The sequence below is a fragment of the Macrotis lagotis genome, chromosome 6 (assembly GCF_037893015.1).
Source record: "Macrotis lagotis isolate mMagLag1 chromosome 6, bilby.v1.9.chrom.fasta, whole genome shotgun sequence".
Lineage (NCBI taxonomy): Eukaryota > Metazoa > Chordata > Mammalia > Peramelemorphia > Peramelidae > Macrotis > Macrotis lagotis.
The window spans coordinates 227,271,626-227,297,993 of record NC_133663.1 but is presented as its reverse complement, the minus strand read 5'-3'; the positions used below and the strand labels follow the sequence as shown (position 1 = coordinate 227,297,993).

The 26,368-nt window shown below is 34.1% G+C and overlaps 1 protein-coding gene across 3 annotated transcripts in view; it reads left to right on the top strand.

The window, feature by feature from the left end:
• The window catches only part of GLRA2 (glycine receptor alpha 2), a 272,444-nt gene that overhangs the window by 128,277 nt on the left and 117,799 nt on the right, over nucleotides 1-26,368 (top strand). The gene's annotated exons all lie outside the window — the stretch shown is intronic.

The window sequence follows — 26,368 nt, the reverse complement described above, 5'->3', positions numbered from 1 at the left end:
CCATGTTTGTAGGGTATGTATACATACACATACATATATATATATATATGTATGTATGTATGTTTAAACTGATATTAATGGGCATAAAGAGAAAAATATGAATCACTTATAAATTCTTAATGATTGGTTTTGAATTTAGGGGTGTTTCCTAAGAACTCAAGGTAAAACTAGCACAAACCTATATTGCTCTATCTCATGAATCAAGAACATTGAGTCATTAGAGAAATTTTTCCCAAATTATTTATTAAATTTAGAGTTGAATATGTATTAGAGTATATTTTTAGTATAGCATTTCTGACCCTCAGCCCCAGAAAGGTCACTATAATCTCACCCTACATCTGGACTGCTCTGAGTTCATGGTTAGGCAGTTTGCATCATCTTGGCAATAAAATTCAAACCAAATCATAACAGTAGTGAAACAGACTTTCTTCCTTTAGCAAATATGATTTATTGGACAATCAGACACCTATAGCATGAGTTTATGTTCCTAAAATGCCTTGTAAAAGTTAGTGTTGTAAAAATTTCAGTGAAGATAATAATAATGATGATGGTGGTGATGAAAATGATGATAATAATGGTGTTGATAAATAAATGAAAAACTATTTATGTAAAAGTCTACTATGGACGAGGCACTATGCTAGGATACAAAAGAAAAAATGATATCGTTCCTTTCCTTAAGGAGCTTATTTTTAAGTGGTAAGAGAGAGAAAGAAAAATATCTGGGTAATTATAAGAATAGTGAGTACAGTGATAGGACATTCCTTTGTCATGCCCTTTGCAGAAGCAATAGTATAAGTGATATATTTCTAAAAGAAGAAGAAGAAATGAAATAATGGGCAGTAAAAGAATGGGAGGCAGATATCAAAAGGACCCAAGATTTCTGAGATGAATAGTTGTAAAGCATAATCTGGGTTATCTGGTTATTCTCCTATATAGAGTTCTTTTACCCTCATTCACTAGCCAATAAACCTTTGCTCCGGGGTAGAATTTCAAGCCACATAAGTTAACTGACAATAGAGTTATAGTTTCTGACTCAGATAAGCCAACTTTGGGTGGGGAGTGGGGGCAATGGCAGAGCAGATGACAAAGTCTTGTAAGATATTCAGGATGAATGATAAAGAAAAAAGAAGGAAGAAGAAGAAGAAGAAGAAGAAGCAGAAGAAGAAGAAGAAGAAGAAGAAGAAGAAGAAGAAGAAGAAGAAAGGACAACAATGAGAACAAGGAAGAACAAGAACAAGAAGAAAGTAAAGTAGAAGATGAAAAGAAAGAGGAAGAGGTGGAAGATGTAGAGGGAGGGTTTATGAATAAAAGAAGGATAGTTATGATCCATAGCTATCAACTTATGCTTCAGTGTTATGTACTCCTCAAATACAATAATTCTAGCAAATTATATATAGATGATAGAACTCTAATACCCACTATGTACAAGACATGGGGGATACAAAGGCAAAAATGAAATAGTCCCTGACCACAAGGATGGTTCAATCTACTGGAAGAGTATGACTATAGAGTAGTAAATAGAAAGTAATTGGAGCTGGAACAGAGAAACAAAAACTAGGGATAGGAAAGATCAGAGATGGCTTAGAGGAGATGGTACCTTAGTTATCTTGAATGATGATAAGAATCCAGAGAGGTTAAGTTAGAAAGAAAATACAATTCAGATATAGGGGATAACCCAAGTAAAGGCTTGGATACAAATCTTGAATATTGAACTTGGGGAATGATTAGTAATTGAGTTTGGCTAGACCTTGAAATGTATGAAATGAAATAATATGAAATAAATTTGGAGAGAGAGCCAGTTTGAGTGAGATTTTCCATGTTGGGCTAAGAAATCTATTTTCTAACAAATGATTAGAAATTCTATGCGAATTTTGGTTTGGTTTTTTGAAAGGAGAAGGCATTTTTTTGTTCTTGTGGGAATTTATATTATCAGTAAAACCAACCATCCCCATTATTTGTTATTTACTATTCATCTATTCTGATTCTTTTTTACTATATCCCAAGAATTGATTACCCAGGGTAAACATATGATTTCCATTTGACAGATTAACTGAAGTGTAAATCGATGTGATTTTAAATAGCATTCCTACCTCTGATTACTCATTGCTATTAAAAGAACAATGTGTTTCCAAATAGAGAACTAGAATTTTTTCACTTGTTACTCATACTTTTTATAAATGCTACTTCTATGAAAAATATTTTAATAGTCAAACCATTAATAAACCAATGATTTGTATACATCCAGATAATATTGAATTTCATCAGTTCTGTGTATTATATTACTGACTCATGAGCAAGTTATCTTTTTGAAGAGGAACCGTAGTATTTCAGTCCTCCTGTTTCCACCCAGTTTGAACTCTCAGTAGCAGAGCTGTCAGGTTATATTAGGGTCTAACCTAGAGAGAGATACAGACAGAAAAACAGAGAGACAGAGAGAGAGAAATGCACATTTATGAATTCTTATATATAAGAAACCATGCGTGCATTTGTGTATTTGATTCCTCTTCAAACTCCATTCCCAACTTGCTAGACTTTGCCCTCCAACCCTCTATAGCCTCCTGACCCTGAAAGAGCACTTTGACCTTATTTCACATTGGAAGTACATTCTATTCCTGTGTCCCCTTGCTATAATTAGTCAATTTTTCACAGATATTTCATTTTAACAAAGTCCTGTCTACATTCCTCTCCAGACATTCTTCATCATGCTCCCGTAGCTACCTTCTTCACTGCATATATTGGCTTGCTTTTAGAATGTAAGCTCCTTGATATGGAATTATGCCCAAAGAGCAATAAAACTAACCATACCTTTGATACAACAATAACAATACTAGACCTATATCTAGAAGAAATCATAAAAAATGGGAAAAATTCCATAGGTTCCAAAATATTTGTAGTAGTTCTTTTTAAAGTAGCAAAGAATTGGAAATTGAATCATTAATTGGGGAATAGCTGAACAAGTTATGGTATATATGAATGTTATAGAGTACTGTTATTCTATATGAAATCATGAATGGTTGGACTCTAGAGAAGTATGGAAAGAATTACATAAACTGATACTAAGTGAAGGGAGCAGAACCAAGAAAATATTGTACATACTAACAACAACATTGTGTGTTGATCAACAATGATGGATGCAGTTCCTCTCAGCAGCTCAGAGAACTAGGACAACTCTTGGAGACCTGTTATGCCCACCATCCAAGTCCCGATGAAAACAAAACAAACAACCCCCACAAAATCTGAATATGCCCTTTTAAAAAAATTTCTCTTATGCTTTTCTTTCCCATCTCATGGTTTTCTTTCTTTTTCCTTAGTCCTAATTCCTAATACATAAAATGACTAATACGTAACCATGTTAAACACAAATGTAGATGTACAGTGTTCACTAGACTATTCACCACTGAGGTGAGGGAGTGGGAAGGGAGAGTGGAAGAAAATTGTGTAACATAAGTAGGCAAGTGGATGAATGTGGAAAAATGTTCATGATATGTAATTGGAAAAATAAAATTGAATATCATTCAAAAAAATCAGTCAGATGAAAACCAGGTATTACCTGTCTTAGAAAGTAACCAATCAAGAATTTTTGACCAATAAATATGTTGCTGTTGAATCAAAAAAAAAAAAAAAAAGAAACAAAGGATGTAAGCTCTTTAAGAATTTATAGGGATTACCTTTATCCCCAATTGTATTTGTCTTCCCAGGGTTCAGCACTGTTACTGAGACAAGGAAAGTGTATTTAGTAAGTAATTGTTGACTTGTTTACATGACTTGACAAAAATGTACATTGTTCTAAAGATATTAAATACCCAGGGTAAACATATGATTTCCATTTGACAGATTAACTGAAGTGTAAATCGATGTGATTTTAAATAGCATTCCTACCTCTGATTACTCATTGCTATTAAAAGAACAATGTGTTTCCAAATAGAGAACTAGAATTAGAACTAGAAACTCAATTACTAATCATTCCCCAAGTTCAATATTCAAGATTTGTATCCAAGCCTTTACTTGGGTTATCCCCTATATCTGAATTGTATTTTCTTTCTAACTTAACCTCTCTGGATTCTTATCATCATTCAAGATAACTAAAGATATTAAATACCCAGGTAGAAAAACTCTATCATATGAAAGAAGTTAGATGACACAGGGAATAGAAATCTGAATATATGGTCAGGTAGATAAAACTTCAAATTTTGCATCAGGAACTTTCTAGGCTTGTGACGCTGGGCAAGTCATTTAAATGATTTTTGCCTTAGTTTTCTGTGAAATGAGAGTAATAACAACACCTACCTTAGAGGAATATTATGAGAATCAAGTGAGATAATTGTAAAGTGCTTCACATAGTGACTAGCACATAGTAACACCTATATACTATATTAGCTATAGTTATCATTATTATTATCTTATACTTTAATTCCTGAAATAAGTATTTGTAAAATCAAAACAAGCCTGGCAAAAAAATAGAGTTTATGTTTTGGCATTTGTTGTAGGACAAATTCTATAAAGAACTAAATAAGACCCTCCAAATAGGATGCTTTCATATTCAGTAATTTTGAAACTGAACCAGGTTAATGGAAAATGACCCAAAATGACTTAGCTATGAGAAATCAGAAAGACCAAAGATTTCTAGAATGAACAGACATTTTATAGTTATATATCATGGATATATTTTTTGATAAAAAGGATCATACAATCATTACTCATATCCCAGAATCAGAGACCTAGAGCTGGAAGGAACATCAGAAGTCATCTAATCCAGTGACCTAATTTTAAGGTAAAGAAACTATGGTTAAGTGAATTGCCCGAGGTTTAATATTTAATAGGCATCAGAAGCAGAATTTAAACAAAGTGACACTTTAGTGAGTGGTATTTCCATTCTACCCTAATAAAGCAGAGGACTCTGAACTTGTCAAATGCTGAAAACATCAAAAAAATGAAATTGATTGCATTTTATTTTAGCTGAAATGAGGGAATCTATTCCTGAATCAGCTGTCTTATAGTCAAATTTGATATATTAAAGTTTAAACTTAACAAAATAATAAGGATGAACTTTTTAAAAGATATATGTAATTAAAAATAACTGCAGCCTCATCTATTTAATCAAGCTATTGATTCTTTGAATGGAAATTAGATAAAGGAAAGGACATTAGTGCCAATACAAAGATTTAGGGCAGAAATTTAGTCCCTGTAAATCAGATAACAAGGAGAGTCCTCAAAAACTGAAAACTCCATTATAAACAAATATTTGATTAATTTGTCAATCTGAAAAGTAGAAGAGAAATGCCAGTTTTGAATATAAACTCATCTGAAACATCTTACAGAAGACTTGTTGAATATCATTTATTAGCAGCATCCACTCAGAAATGAGAAAGCAGTCATGAAGAGGAAAATTGGTTTAAAGAAAGTTTGTCAAGCAATCAAACTAAAAATATCTTGAGAGCATTTAAGTATGAATCTGGGAAAAGGACAACAAATGGATGAAAAATTGAAAATACCATAAAAATTTTATAGCAAACTTTTGAAAATCAAAAAAAATGGATTCATGATATTTGGGCTCCAGCATTATATTCAGACATGCTTATAGAGAAAGTAGAAATCATTCTTGAACAAAAAGGAATATAAAAATAAAATGTATGATTAAGTATACATAGAGATCTCTGCTGAGGCTGACACCTTTTTAAGAGAAAACAATTTTCAGGGTATCTGAAGGAGGAAAAGATACCAAAGGTCTAACATATAACCCAATACATATACAGTCATTATTATTACAAAATAATTTGATGAATAGAACAATACAATCTGATTTATTCATATACTTTTTCCATCTATATAAAATTTTATGAAAAATAATATATAAGTACATATATATGCCCAACATGATTGAAGATATTAGAAAGGATTAGGAAAGCTCTCAAAAATATCTCATCTTTCTCATCATAAAATTGGTTAAAAGATACTGTGAATACAAGAATCTATTGTATTTTATTATATATTAACTATGTAAAAACAGTAATTCAGTAGAAAAAAAATCTTATAGCAGACTGTTTCCAAAACATGTTTTGAAGCCACATACATATATATGTATACCTATACCTATACCTATACCTATACCTATACCTATACCTATACCTATGCCTATGCCTATGCCTATGCCTATGCCTATACCTATACCTATACCTATACCTATGCCTATGCCTATGCCTATGCCTATGCCTATGCCTATATCTATATCTATATCTATATCTATATCTATATCTATATCTAATCTATATCTATATCTATCTATAGATATGATTCTATAACAGATACAACAACATAGGTAACCATATTCAAAATCCTTTTATCTTTAATATCAAGTCTGGCACAAAACAGAGAAGTATATTCTCAAAAAGATGCTTAGTACTGTCACAGAGGAGATTCAGCATAGAGGTTCATAGCAAAGAGGTTACCTCATGGATACTAAAGTTCCCCAAATGCTCTTGTTTGTAAATTTTACTGTGCTTATTCCCCTGGAATATTGGAGAGTCTTCTAAATAAGATCCATAATCAGTCCAAGAATTTGACTTCATTTATGCACAGGAAAAATCAATCGTATGAAGGTACTTATTACTGAGATTATGATAAGAAGTTGAATGTACATCTTACAGAACTCATCCATCTAGATCTATGTATACATACATCTATGTATATCTATGATTGCATATACATATATATCTATCTGTAGACACCTGCAATTGTATAGATTTATCATATTTTTATATGTATGGATATAAATATATATATATATATACATATATATATATATATTTTGAACAGGATTTTTAAACAATTTCTCCCTTAATTACTCTACTGGTTCTATTTCTAACTCTGCATACTTCGTAATCATGTCTCAACAGCCTTCTCCCTGTGATCTCCTAACCCTAGAGTATCCTTCTACATCTACAACCCCCTACTTTTATTGATTAGTTTCTCCAGAAACCCCCCATTTTAAGGAACAATCTGATTGCCTTCCATTCTCCTGAGGGTTCTACTTCTGATGAAAATTTAACAGAAGCAGAAGTCAAATTCTGGGCTCTTATGTTTTTCTTTTCTTTTTTCTTTCTTTTTTTTAAATTAATTTTTATTAAAGATATTATTTGAGTTTTACAATTTTCCCCCCTATCTTGCTTCCCCCCCCCAGAAAGCACTCTGTCAGTCTTTACTTTGTTTCCATGTTGTAACTTGATCCAAATTGGGTGTGATGAGAGAGAAATCATATCCTTAAAGAAGAGAAGAGAAGTCTAAGAGGTAACAAGATCAGACAATAAGATATCTGGGTTTTTTTCCTAAATTAAAGGGAATAGTCCTTGAACTTTGTTCAAACTCCATGGCTCCTTATCTGGATACAGATGGCACTCTCCTTTGCAGACAGCCCAAAATTGTTCCTGATTGTTGCACTGATGGAATGAGCGAGTGCTTCAAGGTTGAACATCACTCCCATGTTGCTGTTAGGCTGTACAGTGTTTTTCTGTTTCTGATCATCTCACTCAGCATCAGTTCATGCAAATCCCTCCAGGCTTCCCTGAAATGCTCTTATGTTTTTCAAAGGAGACAGCACTAGACCTGAAGTCATGAAGATTCATCTTTCTCAGTTCAAAACTGATCTCAGATTCTTACTATGTGACCCCTCAGCAAGTCACTTGACACCATTTGCCTCAATTCCTCATCTATAAAATGAGATGGACAAGGAAATGGTAAACCACTCCAATATCTTTGTCAAGAAAACCTTAAATGGGGCCAAAAAAGAGTAAGACACAATTGAATAACAAGGCAATGGGCTAGAATTTGTGTATAAAACAAAAAAAAATCAATTAGTCCCTACTATCAAGGAGTTTGTTATCTGATAATAAATTTAAAGCTAGTAAGCTGCCCCCCAAGAAGTGGAATTAGACATTTTATTGTGTGTTGCTCCAAGAATCATAACTAAAACCAATGAGAGGAAATTACAAAGGAGGAAGACTCTGGCACAACCAAAAGAAAAATTTCCAATTAGTTGCAGTTGTCCAAAACCAGAAGAAATTTTCTCATTTATAACTGAAATCACTTATGTAAAAGTTGAATCATTGGATGATTACCTAGAGCTTAAAGAGACCTAATAACTAATTTAGTCTCATTATCTCATTTTATAGGCTAAGGATTAGGGTTAGGGTTAGGGTTAGGGTTAGTGATTTGCCCTAGAGATGGGTGGAATTTGAACCAAGGTCCTTAGTCTTATTAGAATGAGAAATAGAAAATAGGAAATAGTAGAGTGAACCCCCTGTATTGTGGGAAGGTTGAACTATCATTTAAAATTTCTCTTAACTCTATGTTTTCTTGATGTTTGAATGTTTTGTTGTTCAATATTTTCCATATATACACTAAGATGATTTTTGTATTTACTGGGATATTAGGGATATATATATATATATATATATATATATATATATATATATATATATAATTTACACATTTATAAGTATAAATCTTGTCTTGGAATGAGGTTATGCAATCTTGGAAAAACCAGAGGTCATTTCCAAAGGAATTTCAAGCAGGTGATACTTTGCTTTTCACAAAATTTTAGTTTTTCCTATGTCTATTTTGGAGCAATAGATTTAGTCCACCAAGTAACAAATGATAAGTTCCTTGAAGGTAAAGGAAATTCTTATATTCCCTTTACATTTCAGACATGTTTAGTATTCTGTTTACCATAAAACAAATACTCTATTGTCTCCCAGACACAGATTTCCCCTTCCTTCATTCCCCTCCTAAGTCATCCCTTGATATATATAACAAAATTAGATAAATCAGATTAAATCAATTTCAATAGTAAGTACATTTCTTTTTTTTAAATATTTTTATTTATTTAATGCAATGGGGCTAAATGACTTGCCCAAGGTCACACAACTAGGTACTTATTAAGTGTCTGAGACCAGATTTGAACTCAGGTCCTCCTGACTGCAGGGCTGGTGCTCTATCCACTGCATCACCTAGCTGTCCCCAGTAAGTACATTTCTAATTGTAGGCATAAAATTGATTTTCAAAAAAAAAACTCTACTCCCTTTTTATGAAATTATTCTTTTTTGATAATATTTAGATATTTGGAAACTTGTTCTGAACATGAACACCTGGAAGCAAACTAGAGGTTGGTACAGTGCTTGTCATTCTGATACTAAAAAGAAACAGAGAGGAATTAGTTGGAAAGCTGCATGAAATAAACTTTGAATGTGACAGATTTTATTAAATAAATACTTTTTTTTCTTTATTTCTCATCAATGTGCATCATTGTGCAGTTATCCAATTTATAGTATAATGATGTTCCTATAATATTCCTAGTTGTTTACTTGCATTTTGACATGACAGGAAAGTTTTGGAGGACTAATACTCTGTTAAAATCCATCTACTTTTTGGACATCAATGTCAGTTTGCTAGTAAATTCTTCTTTATTGGTGTTTCCATCTTGTATGACAGTACCTTTGTACAGGTTAATCTCCACTTAACCTTCACCCCCCAATCTCAGAATCTTTCTCTTCTCCTCTTCACTTTTAATAGTCATTGGTTTTCAGCTTGATGACACAGGGAAGTTAGGTAGCAAGTGGATAAAGTGCCAGTTCTGGAGTCAAGAAGACTCATTGTCCTGAATTCAAATGTGACCTCAGACACTTTCTAGCTATGTGACTCTCAACAAATCACTAAATCACATTTGCCTCAGTTTCTTAATCTGTAAAATGAGCTGGAGAAGGAAATATCAAACCATTCTAATATCTTTGCCAAGAAAACTCCAAATGGAATATCACAAAGTTGGATACAGTTTACCAACTAAAATTTTCTTCAAGGCTCAATGTGAAATCTTTCCCTAAATCCCATGGGCTGTTAATGCCTTCTCTGCTCAAAATTAATTTATAACTCTTTTGATTATATTTTGGATATTTATATAGCATATGTCTATGTAGCATCTACCCTGACTTGTTTTTTTTTTATTTTTACCTTGGTATCTACAGGAATTCTTGACACCTAGGTGGTGCTTGCTAATTGATTTATTGATTGATTGATTATATTGCACATGATATGAAGTTTAAAAAAACATTGTGATATAATGGAAAGAGTAATGTGTAGAGAACAATGAAGTGGACAGTTGTTTCTAATCCATTTCAGTCGTGTATGACTCTTCATGACTAATTTGGGTTTGCCATCCTTCTCCAGCTCATTTTACAGATGGGGAAATCTGAAGTAAATGAGATTAAATGACTTGCCCATCTGAACTCAGGTTCTCATGATTCCAGACCTGAAACTCTAGCCCCTTAGCCACCCTAGGTACACATTAGTAACATTTACTATTTATACATTTCCCTTATTTAAGAAGTATCTGGACATCCTGATATTATTCAGGTTTACATGAGATAGAATGGTAGAACCTAGGGCATATTAACAGGTTTTTAGAGAGAAAATTATAGTAGTGAGAGAATTGTAAGTATGGAGAAAGAGAAGTATAGTGTATTAAGTCAAGATGACGGGGGGGGGGGGGGGAGTGAGACCAAAAGACAGAGACAGAGACAGAGAGGGAGGAACAGAAAGAATGAAAGCATGCTTGACTTGTTGGGACTAAAGAAGTAGTGTGTGGTGTGCGAAGACCATGATCAATATCCCTAGCACATACACAAAAATTCCCATGAAGACAGACAGTAAAATAATAAGGTGACTAAGGATTCTAGTAGTGGTAGTGATAATTGGAAGTGAAGTGTCTTCAGTTTGGGGGGTGGGTTGGAAGGAGGTGTTTCTTGATTAGAAATTCATAGGCCCCCTTCAAGGAAAAACTACCTAGACTATAAGTGATGGAAGAAAGATGAACAGCAAAGAAGGACAGAAAAAGAAAGAAAGGAGAAAAAAGACAAATCAAAGTAGACAAAGTTGAAGGAAAGAGAGAAATTAATTCATAGAAATAGAAAGATGAGCATGTAGATAAAGTGATAGAAATATGAAAGAAGACAGAGAGAGAGAGAGAGATGGGATGGAAGGATGGACAGATAGAAGATAGATAGAGAGAGAGATAGAGAGAGAGAGAGAGAGAGAGAGAGAGAGAGAGATGATAGGAGAGAACAACCATATTTTGAGCTAGGAAGATAGGTTTCATGGGGTTAATTGTTGGCATTGCAGAAAGAATGGTGGGATTAGAGTCAAAAGGTCAGAGTTTGAATCTTATCTTCAATATTTATTATGTGTGATTCTGGATAAGACACTTTTTATCTCTGAGTCCCAATTTCCTCATCTATAAAAGAGGAATGTGATCCTTGCATTAGCTACTTCAGTGGGATTTGTTATGAAGAAAGTTTCTCTTTTCTTTTGAAAATGCTAAATAATACATATAACTTTAAATTATATAAGTTTTTATTGTTAGTATTACCATTAATGGTAGGTAATAAATGGGGTAGAGAAAGAATAGAGGTTGGTCCCTTAAGTCCCACAATTACCAGAAACCAGCAGGGGGCAGCAAAGACCTGGCTCACCTGGGGTGGGAAGCTACCTGGACTGAACTGATGAAATGAGGACATTCAATTAAAGAATGCTAGTTATGATAGGGAACAGTCAACTTGTTTAATTGAGGTGGAGAAACATTGACAGATGAAAATATAATTAATGAAAACCAACAGAGCAGTCATTAGCTGATGTACATTCTTTTGTCTGTAAAGTTTTAGTTTTCAGACATCTGACCAAATCAGACTGACAGGCCCAAACTCCTGCCTAGCTCAGATTAGCTTTGACATAAAAATTTGACTTTAAAATAAGATTTTTCTTTGTTGTTGTTGTCTTTCAGTTATTTCAGTCATGTTCAACTCTTCATGACTCCATTTGGGGTTTTCATGGAAAGATTCTAAAGTGAATTGCTATGTCCTCTGCTCATTTTGTAGATGAGGAAACTGAGGCAATGGATTAAATGATGTGCTCAAGGCCACACAGCTAGCAAGTGTCTAAGATAAGATTTAAACTTATGAAGATGAGTCTTCCTGATTCCAGATTCAGCAGTCTATCACTGCCCCATCTTAGCTGCACTTGTTTCGTTTTGGTCCTACATTACTCTGATAACATGCTTTCCCAAATAAATATGCAAAGACTGCAGCATAGAAATTAAAAGGAATACTGATATGAAGAGGAGTTTTGAAATAGATTTGTTCAATATGATAGATGCTTCTCCCTTGTCTCCAAGAGATAAAAAGGATTGCTACCTGGAACAAATACACCAAAAACAAACAGGGATGATTTACCCAAGTCAGGCTATTAGATATAAACAGATCAGATGCTTTTCTCTTACAATGTTTAATATAGATCAAGGGAATTTCCTAGATACAAAATGGAAAAGAAGTATAGATGTCACAGGCCTATATTGCCTATCTAGATGATCTATATATACAGATTTCATACATTTTCCCTTATGACATTTATGGAATCACAGCAAATTGAACCACTAGTTGTAGTGAGTGGGTGATAAAAATATGCAGGACGAAGATGTGTGTGAATTTCCCTGGGATAAAGTTTAAACATCGTTGGTTCCTTTGCTCAAGATTGCATTTGCAATGAAGCAGACAGCAGGAAAAGACACACAAGCTGTTGTCCTGATTGGTCCCTATTTTGGCTGGCAAGATCTTCTTAGAACATCACTTTTAGAGTTAGACATTCTGAATTATTTGTTCCCTTTCTTTCTGCCAATGTTAGATATAGGATGTAATTTAAAAAAAATTTAAAGAGCTAAATTAGGACCATACAATGAGTCTGTATTGTGCCTCACTTTATAATACGGTTCATAAAAGTATAATCTCATAAATATTTGAGCTAAATGGTAAATAAGCTGGGATAAATTCATTGTAGGAATCCTTATAATGGTCAAGTCACTTAGTTCATCAGTGCTCTAGACCAAAGGAATTGAAAATATGGCCCACAGGTCATTGTAGGGTCCACAACATTCTAAGTAGAGATTAAATTATGGTTCCTTTCTGATTTTGGTATATTACTATGGTAATAAAATATATAAATATGTGTGGCTTTCTAAGTCAATGTGTGACTCACAAGGATCTTTACATATAGTTTAGTGGCCCTCATTTCTATTTGATTTTGATACCACTACCCTAAAGAAGTATGTAAATTTGAGAGGTGAAGGCCTGAATTGGCAGAGGACAGTTTCTCATTGAGTAATTCCATATGTGCTCAGTAACATTCTGAGAGAACAATTGCTGAATTTTAAGTGTGAGATTTATATCTCAGAAATCTGCAAAAATTTATGACACAATTTATTGTTTTGTCTAGAGAAATGTAAGAGTGTTAGCAATACATATTTAATTTACAAGTGTAAACCCAGTTGTTAAACATTTACCAACATACCTATATCATTTGATGAATATTGCTTGAGTTCATCAAAAGTGCAGCAAAACACTCAGGATCTAAGGTCCTCATCAAACTTGAGGCCTGATAATAATAAGGTAATAATGTAGGAATTGAATTTGCAATTCTATAGGCAGATAGGTAGCACAGTGGATAGAGCATTGGCCCTGAATTCAGGAGAACCGGAGTTCAAATCTAACCTCAGACACCAAATAATTACTTACCTGCGTGACCTTGGGCAAACCTTTAAAAAAAAAAACACTGTCTTGCAAACCCCACGCCCCCCAAAAAAAATTAATTTGCAATTCAGGAAAATCACTTCACTGTCTGAATGGAGGATGAATTAAATTGGGAAGAAATTTGGCTGTTGCAATAATGCAGGTTGGAGATGATGAAGGCCAGTGCTAGAGGGGTGTTGGTGTCAGAGGAGAGAAGGGGGCATATTTGAGAGATGTGAAATTCAGAGACTTTGGTAAAAGATAAAACATAGAAATGAAGGGGAGCTGTAGATAACAGGGTGAGCCACAAATCATAAACCTGAGGATCTAGGAGGATGTTGTTACCCCCTCTACATTGTAATAGAGAAGGGGAAAATATTTTAGACAAACTGAGTTTAAGTGGTCTACTGGACATCCAGTTTGAGATGTCTGAGAGTCAATAAGAGAATGCTCTTCAAAAGGTTAACAATGGAAAGAAAGGAGCACATAACCAGAGCAGGGCTGATGGCAAGGGAAAATACTGAAGGCTTGAAGGATTTGGAGGTCATGGTAAGGATAAAGGCAGTCTTAGGGGTTGTAAGGTATTGAGAAATATGGAATGATAGAATATTATGATTAGCTAAAGGAGCTTCAGAGTTCAAGAGCATGGAAATGAAATACGAGTGAAAGCAAGATCAAGGGATTCTCTGTGTGCAGCTAAACTAAAGTGAATTAGCTAGCTGGCAATAAGTTGAGAATTTAGGTGTTAAGTTGGGAGCTGCAAGTAATAAGCATCATGGAGTTGAGGTATTTGAGGGAACATTAAAATATTTGTAACATCCTCTAGAATGGGAAAAGGAGTTAGAGTAGAGGAAAAAATCAGACATTGAATTCATAAATTAGAAAGAATGACCTGCTAGTAGAGAACAGCTTCTGGAATATGGATTGACTAATAAATAATATAATTCTATATCATGTGAGATGTGATATCTAATTATATCATTGTTTAAATATTATACATTTAAATATCATGCTCAAGATAAATAAATTTATATTTATACAATGCTTGTTTGTCCTTTAATTTCAAAAAGGACCAATGACATCCCTAGTGAATTGGATTTAAGAATGGATTTAAGTGAGAGAGAGTTGCATAAAATTATCAATAAATCTTACTCTCTTCCTAAGTCATCATAGTCCAGTGCTAAGACTGCTTGGAAAGCAGTGGGAGACTTTTACTCCTCTTTGTTTGACCAAGTTCTAAGCACTTCAGTGTCTGTTTCATCAGTCTTCATAGCCATTGGAATAAATTGTTCTCATCTACTCATTCTGCTTCACCTGCTTGGAGAAGACAGCCTCCTAACTCATCAACAGGTTTGAGATCTGTCCATTACCCTCAACTTGGTTTGGATCATCAGCCAAAGTGATGCACAAGCAGCAGCTTCTTGGAGCCACAGGTGAGAATTGACTGAATCAGGCAGACACCAAAGGTGGATGAGAATCCCTGAAAAAAACTCAGCAAGCCCTAATATCAGAGACTAATAAATTTTGGGTTGCAAAATGATAAAAGAATCTGGAAGCATAGTAAGAAGTGAAAATATAGCTACTGATTGTGGAGAAGGTGGTCAGGGATGCAATGTTATTAAGAGGAAGTAAGGATTCAGGGAATGGTAGAAGATGGAAGGAACAAGTGGTCAAAGATGAAAATGTGTTCATGGCAGAACAGTGATTCCAGTGGACACCCTTCAAAGAGATGGACAGGAAGAATGGAAAATCAGAGTGGCAGATCTGTAATGGAACTTCAAAGTGGTTTGATTGAGTTGAAAGAATAAAAGAAAGCAGATAGCTGAAGTTAAGAAGAGGCAAGTTATTCTTTGGCAGTTAAGAGTTCAACATAACAGAGATGGGAGGATTAAGAGAGAGCCAGGCTAACTATTGGGGAAATTATTCTATACAGGGTAATAGAAATTCTGCTGATGTGAAAGCATGTTCAAAGTCAACACACCAGGTTTTAGGATGGAACTCAGTTGCCCAACCTGCTGGTTATCTCTGCTCTAGGAGGTATCTTATGAATGGATTGAAGAGAAGATAAAGTGTTCTCCACCAAGAAAAGACTGCTATGGCCAAGAATATGATTAGGGTATGCTTTTTGTTGACTTCTGGAAGTATAGAAACCTAGCCAAATTCATAACCTAGTTTGGCTGAGGCTGGTGAAGCATCCAGAAGTCTAGCAAATTTGAATAAATATTATTAAGTATTATTAATCTTTAAAAAGATCTGTGATCCTATTAAATTGGGAATTTTAATCATATAGATTCCAACTCATTCATGCCAACATATTCTATGAAATGCCCAAGTGATCCTCTGGAGGTTTATTCAACATGCTGGAGGTCTTCTCCCTTTTCTCCTGCCTTTCTCTTTATGCAAATGACAGATTTTATTCAATTCAACGACCTTCCTGCCCAGTAGGCAAACAACTATTGGTTATTAAATACCTCCATAACAATAGATCCCCTCTCTATAATACTCAAAGTTTTAAAGAATGTTTCTCTCAAACAACAGACCAGTAAACAAAGTAATGTCAAAGTATCTATCATCCTTTTGCAAATGAGGAAATTGATATCATAGTGATATTAAGTGGCATGTTCAAAGTCACATAGCTTGCAAGTGACAGTGTTAGGATTTAAAACAAATTATCTGTCTCTTGTATCACTGTCCTCCCTGTCCTTTACTATCCAACTTCTCAATTCACAGATTTACTTCCATACACTTATTACATACACTTAATCTTTTGCTTCCATTTATGTGTATTTTTCTCCCTCTCTGTAAATGGTTTTATAAGTGCTCAGAATAGCACCACAAGCAGCATGAAGCTTAATAGATGCTTTTGATCACAATCCTAGCAGCAACACAATCACCCTGACATTGTTGTAGCCTTAGAGAGCTATGGGTGAATTTATTTGTAGGAATCAAATTTAAACGTGTTAAAAGTATGGCAAGTATAGGCAATCTATCCCTGTATTCACTTATTCATGAGCCACTAGAGAAATATCTACTCATTGAGAAAATGCAAAGTACCATCTTCTTCAGACATGAAAAAAATATACCCAAATAAACAAATGTGTAGCCTGAGAGTCCCAGCCTTCCATATCTGGTGCTGATTTACAGCAGGGCCTCTTGGCCTCTTGCTGTTTGTTATTCCAATACTTAATTTGCATTTTTTTTTACTGTGTTGTGCTTATCTGAGTGATAGGACCCATTCATTCTTTCCAGGAGCTTTTTAATGCAGAAAAATCTAAGCAACTGATAATGAAAATTTAAAGAACCCATCTCAGAACCTGTGTAGGGGATACTAAGCATACCGAATGGCATTTTTTTTTTTGCTTTAAGCATGACTTTTCCATCACTGTCACAATTTATTTGGAACAATCTCTCTAGCAAAACAGATGAGAGCTTTGTCATTTATGTTCCAAAGAGGCTGGGTTTGTGCTTTCCTTTAGAATTCTTATCTCTTCTTTCTGACAAAGGTATCCATAGCTCCCCTAAAGCCAGGTTGCCAAGGCAACTCCAACATTTAAAAAGGCAGTTGGATGATACTGTGAGTAGAGCCTCTTATTTGGAATCAAAAAGACATGAGTTCAAATCCTAACTCAGATACTTACTATCTATGTGATCATCAGTGAGACACTTAACTGCTATCTGCCTCAGTTTCCTCATCTGCAAAACAGGGATAATCAAAACACTTACCTCCCAAGACACTAATAAGGGGAAAATGTGATTATATCTCTGAGGTGATTTACAGACTTTAAAGTGCTATATAACTGCTAATTAGTGTTCTTACTGTTATTATTATCTATATTACTTCAAGTTAAATATTTTTCTTTGAGGACCTTATGCTTTGGAACTTTCCTCCCCTCTAGTCATTCATTTATTCAGTCAGTAATGTAAGAAACATTGATTAAATGCCCACCATGGACTAGGACCCCAAAAACCATGTACTCTCTTGGGATTAAATATTATGTACACAGAGAAGTAAATTCAATATATATAAAAAGTAAATTGTTTTGCTTTGATTTTCACTGAGAATACAACAAAAATCGCAACAATCTTAATTCTAAAGATAAACCGCAACACTATTCCCATATCTATAGTGCTTTAAAGGTTCACAAATCACCTTAACTATCTTAACTACCTACCCTTAAAGCTGGCAAGCACAAATTTTATAAAATCATTCTATTCAGTTCAAAAACCCTGATGTTGTAAAAAGACTGGAGGCAAAAGAAAAAAGGACAGGCAGAGGATGAGATGGATAGATAGTGTTATGGAAATAACAAACATGAACTTGAACAGACTTTTAGAAATAGTGGAGAATAGAAGAGACTGGCATGATCTGGTCATGAAAAGTTTTATATGATTAAATAATTGAACAATATCATATCATTTTTATATCAAAAAATACCAACAATTAGCATTTGTGAAACTTTATGACAGAGGGAGACAGAGACATAGACAGAGAGACAGAGAAGCAGAGAGAGGGAGACAAAAAGAGAGAGAAATCACCCCTAAGTCAAGAATATTTGGGGATAAAGCCTACCTTTTTCAGATATACTGGCTGTGTAACCTATGAAAAGCCAATTAACTTCTTGAGAGTTCCCAGAAGACTCATTAAGAATGAAAAGAGAAACCATTTTTAGTTTATAGTTATACTTATTAAATACATATAATTAGTATAGTATTATATATTTATATTTACATATAAATATACTCATAAAATTATTTTATTTTATCATTTTTAAGTATTCATGGAGAACTAAATACTTTCCTTTTAAATATGTTGGTTTTCAGAAAATAGACTATATAAAGTCACTTTCCTGACAGATACATTTTGTAGTTAAAAAAAATAGGTAAAAAAATAAAATTTCCATTCCAAAATAAAAGGGTTTTGTTTCTTTAATTTTTTTAATTTGTCATCTGCCTTCTTCACTAAGAACTTGTTATAGGGAGCTTTTCATAAGGATTTGCCCTTCACTAATGCAGACCAGAAACAACTCCATAATTTATATCTTGAGAGAATTGCCTGAGACATTGAGAGATCTTCCCATAGTCACATAGGTGGCAAATGTCATAGGTGGGTTTTGGACCTAGTTTTTTCAGACTCCATGACTGACTCTCCAGCCAGTCATGCTATGTTGCCTCTCCAATAGTTGCTTTATTGTAAATTAAGATGTAATTACAATAGATAATAAATTGTTATTATGTCAGGTGTGGAAGAAATTCCAGTTATGAGGATCAGGGGAAGCTTCATAGAGTTAGGGTGGGCAATTGAAGTATGCAAAGGAAGTCAATAGAGATGAGAGAAATATAAATTTCAAGAGTGGTGACTAGGAAGAGCAAAGACACAAAGAAGGGTAGGAATGGATTATATTAGATTTGTTTGATAAACTGGTTCAGCTGTCATAGAGCAAGTAAGAGAAAATACCATGAAATACAGACAGAAAGGTCTGTGAAAAGCTTTGCATTGTGTGTGTGTGTGTGTGTGTGTGTGTGTGTGTATGTATGTATACAGAGTCAGAGTCACTGGGGAACCATGGAAGAATTTTGAGTAGTGGAACAATTTGATTATTCCTAGCCCAGAAAGTCTGATGCAGAAAAGTGTTGTATAGGATATATATTGACAGGGTAAGCTACACTATGTGAAGGGAGCTATTATAATGTGTTTTCTGTCATCTATCTCAGGAGTAATGAGGGCTTATTACCATGCTGACAGGGGAAGTTAATAATAAATAGAGGAGGAGTAATAGTAAGGAGATGATGGATGAAAAGGATCTAAGGAAGTCAAAATTTGCATAGCTTATTGACTAATTGAATATGAAGGATGAAGATGAAGAAGGCATCAAGAATGACTCCAAGGTTATGAGTATAGTTATTAATGAAGAAGAAAGAAAAATCTGGAAGAGGAATGAAAAGTTGGGAGCAGGAGGTAAGAGGCTAACTTATGTTGAAATATGATGTCCTTCAAATGGAAAGTAAGATCTAAGTGCTTGTATCTGCTAGGTATTTAGAATTTCTAGTCTAGAAGTAAGGAGAAATATCAAAGTATGGTTGGATGAAGGAATCTTGGAGTCATATGCTTCAAGATGATAGCTGAAGATAAGAGCAAATGAGATCACCTAAGAAGTTATGGGAAATATATAATAGAACATTTGGGAATACCTGCACTAATGGAAGGAGAGAAGAAACATCATTGGCTAAGAGAATAGACAAATAAAGGAAGAATCAGGAGAAGGTAGTGTCTTAAAAGTTAAAGAAAAGAAAGGGAGTTAGGAGAGGTTTTGTTTCAGTTGTGTCCAACTCTTCATGATCCCATTTTCAGTTTTTTTTGGCAAAGATACCGGAGTGGTTTGCCATTTCCTTCTCCATTTCCTTAACTGAGCCAAATTTGCTCAATGTTGTACAAACTTAGTAAGTTTCAGAAGCTACATTTGAAATCATGAATATGAGTCTTCTGAATTCCAAGGCCAGAACTCTATCCACTGCAGTGTTAAATGTTAGTGCTAAAAGTAACTAAGGGGAATATAAACTTAGAAAAAAACACATTAAATTTATTTTTTAGACATTAGATTTAATAATCAATAATATGGGTAATCTTTGAAGAAAAAGTTTAGTAGAGCGTTAGGGACAAAAAGCAGATGGTAAAAAGATAAAGAAGAAGCAGTCAAGGAAGACTATTCACTCAGGATGTCTGATCATTAAAGTTGAAAAAGAAGGGCAATGGTGACATCAGAAAAATAACTGAGTTTCCAGAGAATCAGAGATGAAAAATACTATGCCCCTCCTGACTGAGAGCTGATAGACTAGGATGCAGAATGAAACATGTATTGCTAGATATGCCCAATATGAGAATTTGTTTTTAATGACTATGCAAATTTATTAGCAGAGTTTTTTTATTTTCCTTTTTTGTTTGGTGGGAGAAGGAAAAAAGGGAAAAGCTGAAAAAAATTAAGATTAATTTTAGTTTTCAGCAAGCTGATTCTTGAGTGGAATAGAAGAAGGAAGTACACTTATGTAGGGTTAGAAAACCTTTCCTCTATGATAGCCTTGGATTTTTGGTGGGGGGGAATCCCTAAAATGTACCTCTTTTGTGCATGGATAGTATCAGATATAAGATAAATTTCCTCCCCAAATAGCAATAGCTTAAAAATAAAAAGAATGAAACAAAAAAATGGAAAAATGGGCTAACTTCTTGAATAAATCTATAAAATACATCAAAGAAACATTTGCCTCATTTGTCAAATACTTGAAAAGCTGAAGTTTCTTCCTTCTTGAGATGATGTGTTAATCACTACTTCAGGTGTACAATTGTTCAAATGGTTGCCTAATCCATAAAGACAATGCTTTCAACATGTATTTTATAGCTTAATTTTTAAATAATTGTTTTTGGAGAGTTTAGTTCAATAAGAAAAATATTTAATGGAAAAAAAGCCCATGATAGCGCAAGACATCTCCCTCCAGGTTGATATTGATCAACTAATCATGATGTTTGAGTTCATTATTTTTAATGATGTCTTGGATTATGGTATATAGATAGCATGTTTATCAAATTCACAAATGGTACAAAGTTGAAAGAGATACAAAGTGCAATAGATGATAAAGTCAAAATTTCCCACAAAAAACTTGATAAGCTAGAAAAATGGATCAAATATAATAAGATAAATTTCATAAAGCTAGTTATGGTATCTTGCACTAATTTTTTAAAATAATTTTTTTTAAAAATGAGTGGTGCAAGTACAGTTGGTGTAGACATAAATGTATACCAATTGATTTGAAAAAATATTTCTCCATTCTTTGGGAGTTAGTGAATTGCAAGCTCAATAAGTGTATTGCGCTAGCCAAAACAGCTACTATAATCTTAAATTACATTAATATGTATACAATACAGTTCAAAGAAATTGAGAAAGGAATTTTGATGGTACAGTGGATATAGTGCTGACCTAGAGTCAGGAAAGCCTAACTAAAATCTGGACTATGACATTTAACAACTGCTTGACACTTATTATGCAAGACACATCATCTGAGTCTACTTCAGTTTCTTTAACAGAATAAATTGGGGTGATAATAAATGAGATTTCTGTAAAACACTTAGAACATTCTGGAAAAGAGTAGATATTTGAAAGATATTTATCCCTTTCCCCTTCTAGTCAGGATTAAAACTATAGCAATATTGAGGTCCTAGTGCTACACTGAATGAAGGGCATTGATTATTTGGCGTATATTCAGTGGAAGGTGACAAGAGTGATAATGAGATGGAAGATCAAGATAGAAAGAGTTTTTGAAGGAATTGGAGACTGGAGAAGAGATGATTTAATTGGAAATGTAAGTATTATTACCTAATTTTTCATGAGCTATCATTTCAAAAAAAGAATATTTTTTTCTTCTTTGTTCTTAGAAGGCAGGAAGAATCATCAAACTTGCTGTAAAGGCAAACTTTCTCCATAATTCAAGATATCCAAATGTGGAATGGGAATCATTCCTTGGGAATCAGTGAATTACTTCGCACTAGAGGTCTTTAATCAAAGTCTGGAAGGACACTTCCTGAGATGTTATAAAAGGGAATTGGTATTTTGGTATATGCTAGACTAAATGATTTCTGAGACATCTTTCAGTTCATGGAGTGATTTCTTAGAGGCTTGTCTTTAGGCTTAATAGAAAAGTAGAATCCTGTAAATTTGACTTTTTAAATTTTTTATTGGAAATGTGGCCTCAGAATTGGCAGATTGAAAGGAATGTGAGGAAGCACACTTTTTAAAATTGAAAGACCATCAGAAAGACAGACAGATGAAAGCATTTTTAAACACTTTCTATAAACCAGACCTTAAGCTAAATACAGTCAAATATAAATATAAAATAACAAGGCAGTCCCTGCCTTCAAGGACCCGCCATTATACTGGGGAATACTATACACAAAAAGGAAGGCAGAAAAGGTATGAAAAGAGATAAAGGTTACTCAGTAGCTGTCCAGGGCAAGATAGTGAATTCTCTAAGCCAGAGATAGGGAAACTTTTTTCTGCCAAGAGTCATTTATAACATTATTCATGGGCCATGCAAAATTATCAAATTAAAAATTAGCTTGCTATATTTTGTCAAACATTTTCATCCCTAAAAGGTTCCTAGCTTTATTGAATTTTGAATCCCTGCCATAGAAGCACCAGGCCAAATGACTTTGAGGCCCTTCACAGGGCCCACAAATTTGATGTTCCCTGCTCCTGCTCTAAGCAAATGAAGACAAATACACTTACACTGGAGGCTTCTAAGGTACTCTATGGCTATTGGACCAGAGTCCTACTTGAAAGTATCATTATGACATAGAGGTGACTCCTGATCCTCTATGGCTATGCCAATGGAACCTAAGTTCTCATAGGTCTTATGAAGCTAGAAAAGTCCTGATCAGGACTATTGATTAACTGTTCATTGCTTGGTCAAAGACCAACTTAGCTAAGTTTAAAGAGGTTCAAGTGGAGTTAAGGTGATGAATTTTTTAGCCACGAAATTTTCAAAAATCATTTACTAAGCTGGAGAGTGATTGTGGTTTGCGCTGTGGATAGGAACACTCATACTGATGAAATTATATATCCTTATAGCATAGTTCCATATCTTCATAGCAGTAATTACTTAGGGAAGAATACCATGACATGTATGGATATGGATTTTAATTCCCTTATATGAATATGAGTTGGAAATACTGAGGGTGGGGATTCTAGTATGATATTCAGAAGGAGAAATCCTGTAGGTAGCTGGAGATTGTAGTTTGGATCTCAGAAGAGAGATCAGGCTACAGATACAAATTTCAGACCATTCCCCCTCAAGATGAGAATGAAACTTTGGAGGAGTGAAGGAGATTGCCAGTGATGAGAGTGTAAAGGGAATGGGGGGAAAGAATAAAAATTTATATATTGGTACTAAAAACAATTCTCTGAGGCAGGCTATAGTATTATCTCCTTTTTTTTTTTTTTTTTTTTTTTTTTTTGCAATTGAAGAAACTAAGACAGAGATTAAGTGACTTGCCCAGGGATATACAACTCATGTCTGATTATAAATCTGAATTGACTCCAGGCCTGGTGATCACTGTTACTCACCTAGAATTTTGGGTAGTAGCCTACCTTTAGGAACTGGAATAAGAAAGGGGAAGTATAAGAAGTTTGGGAGATAGGAACAATATGAGAGAATTGTGATGTTTTGGGAGAAGACAAAATCTATTAGGAGAGGTGATCAACATAAAGGAGCCTGCATGGTGTAGTAGCTAGAAAACTAAACTTTTAGTCACCAAGGTTTGGATTAGAATCATGTTTCCAACACTTATTACTTTGCTACCATCTGGGACACTAATGCATTGTTAGCAGAGTTGTGAACTGTGCACTGATCCAACCTTTCTGGAGAATACTTTGGAACTACAATAAAACTGTATATACCCTTTGATTCAACATTATCACATCTAGGTTTGCATCTCAAAAAGATCATAAGAAACTGTAAAAAATCCACACATGCAAAAATATTTATAGCAGCTCTTTTTCTAGTTGCAAAGTATTGGAAATTGAGGGGATGCCCATCAATTGGGGAATGGATGAACAAATTGTGGTATATGAATGTAATGGAATACTATTGTTCTGTAAAAAATCATAATTGACTGGATTTCAGAAAATCCTGAAAAGACTTGCATGAACTGGTGCTGACTGAAGTGAGCAGAACTAGGTGAACATTCTTTACATTAGCAGCAAAATAGTAATGATCAATTATGATAAACTTGCTCTTCTCAGCAGTACAATGATCAGACAATTCTAAAGGAATTGTGATGGAAAATTGCATGCACATCCAGAGAAAAAGCTATGGAATCTGAATGTATACCAAAGCATAGTATTTTCAATTTTTAAAATTTGTTATATGTTTTTAGGCCACTTTTTTCCATCTTGATTTTTCTTTTCAGTTCTTCTTTCATTCTTTCAGCACATGGCAAATATGGAAATATGTTAAGCATAGTTTTATATATATACATATATATGTATATATATAAAACCTATATTAGATTACTGGTTGTTGGGGTATGGGGAAAGGAAGGAAGGGAGGGAGAAAAATGTGAAATGTGACACTCAAAACCTTACCTAAAAATGAATGTTGAAGTGGATAGAGCACTGGCCCTGGAGTCAGGAGCACCTGAGTTCAAATCCGGCCTCAGAAACTTAATAATTACCTACCTGTGTGGCCTTGGGCAAGCTACATAACCCCATTTGCCTTGCAAAAATCTAAATAAAAATGAATGTTGAAAATTATCTTTGCACATAGTAGAAAAATAAATAAATAAATTTATTAAAATTTTTAAAAATAAAATGTTACCATGAGCAAATCATTTCATATCTTTGATTTTCCATAGCATACTCATTAAAATGAGGGTATTAGACTTGACTTCTATGATTCCTTCCAAAATGTAAATTTGTGACCTTAAATACCACTGGGAAATCAATAAAGATAAAATTAAGACCACTGATTTGGCAATTTGGAGGTCAATAGAGGCTTGAAAAAAGTAGTTTTGGTGGAGTAGTAAAAAAAGATATAAAAGAGAAGGTACATCAGTTTGGAATTGCTTTTTTAAAGAGCATTGACAGTGAAAGGGAAGAAGAGAAATAAGACCATCAATATAAGTATCACAAAGAACAACACAAGGCTTTTTTTTTAAGATTGCAGTAGTCTGAACATTTTTGGTATATAGAACATTGATAGACCATGTGAAGAGGGCAATTAAAGATATGTAAGAGAAGCAGATGATTGCTAGAGCAAGCTCAATTGAGAGATTAGCCTTAGCAAAGGAAAAAAGGATACCAATTTCCCTGAGACAGAGAAGGTGTGGGATAATATAGAGAAACAAGATAGTTCTGGAAATGGCTCTTAGCTGTTCATGAGAAGTGATTATTAGATTCTCAAGGTGAGCATTTACACTTCAGAAATCAGCATAGTGACAAATCAGGGCTTGCTTTTATTATTTTGCTTCTAGTCTAGATATAAGAAAGTGAAGGAGAAAATGAGTTGATTGTTAAACATTTACCAATACATGCTTTCAGTCAAGTATCATTTGGTACAGAATAGATATAGAAGATCAATCAGATAGCATTAGTCTTCTTAGTGTAGTAGGAAGCTAGATCATCCATAAATGTGAAAGATGTAGATTTAATTGGGGGTTTTAGAACACAGGAATAGGTTTATAACAATGTTGTGAATGAATGAGGGAGTAAACAAGGATAGAAGGGTTAATGAGAAATAGTAAGCCTCCATTTGGAATTATGAGTTATTATTTAGTTAGATCACCTTAAAAAAATCTTCCTCCACTGAGGCTTAGTAACCTGAGAGCCAGAATAAGGAAGTAAGATTGTGGATTGTATCCAGGGTTGAAGAACTAAAGCACAGAAATGATGAAGGTTACAGTGTGATAAAGAAACTCTCAAGTGGTGGTCACTACATCTTGTAAGTGGCAAACCAATGGGTCCAAGTTGGCTTTAGATAACTGGAAAACCAGAGTGGAGAAGATGAACTGAAATCAGGATAAGGGAAATAGTAGGTTTAATGGGACTAACCAAGTGAGAGAGATAGAAAGACAGGAGATTTGGGATGGATAAGTAGAATTTCAAAGTTCCTAATTTTGATTGTACTCAAATTCTATGAGATAATTAAGTCTAAAATGTGAATCTGGTAGCTATGGCTGAAGTAGGTTCAGGAAGGAGATCCTTGAAACTAAATTGTGTAGTCCA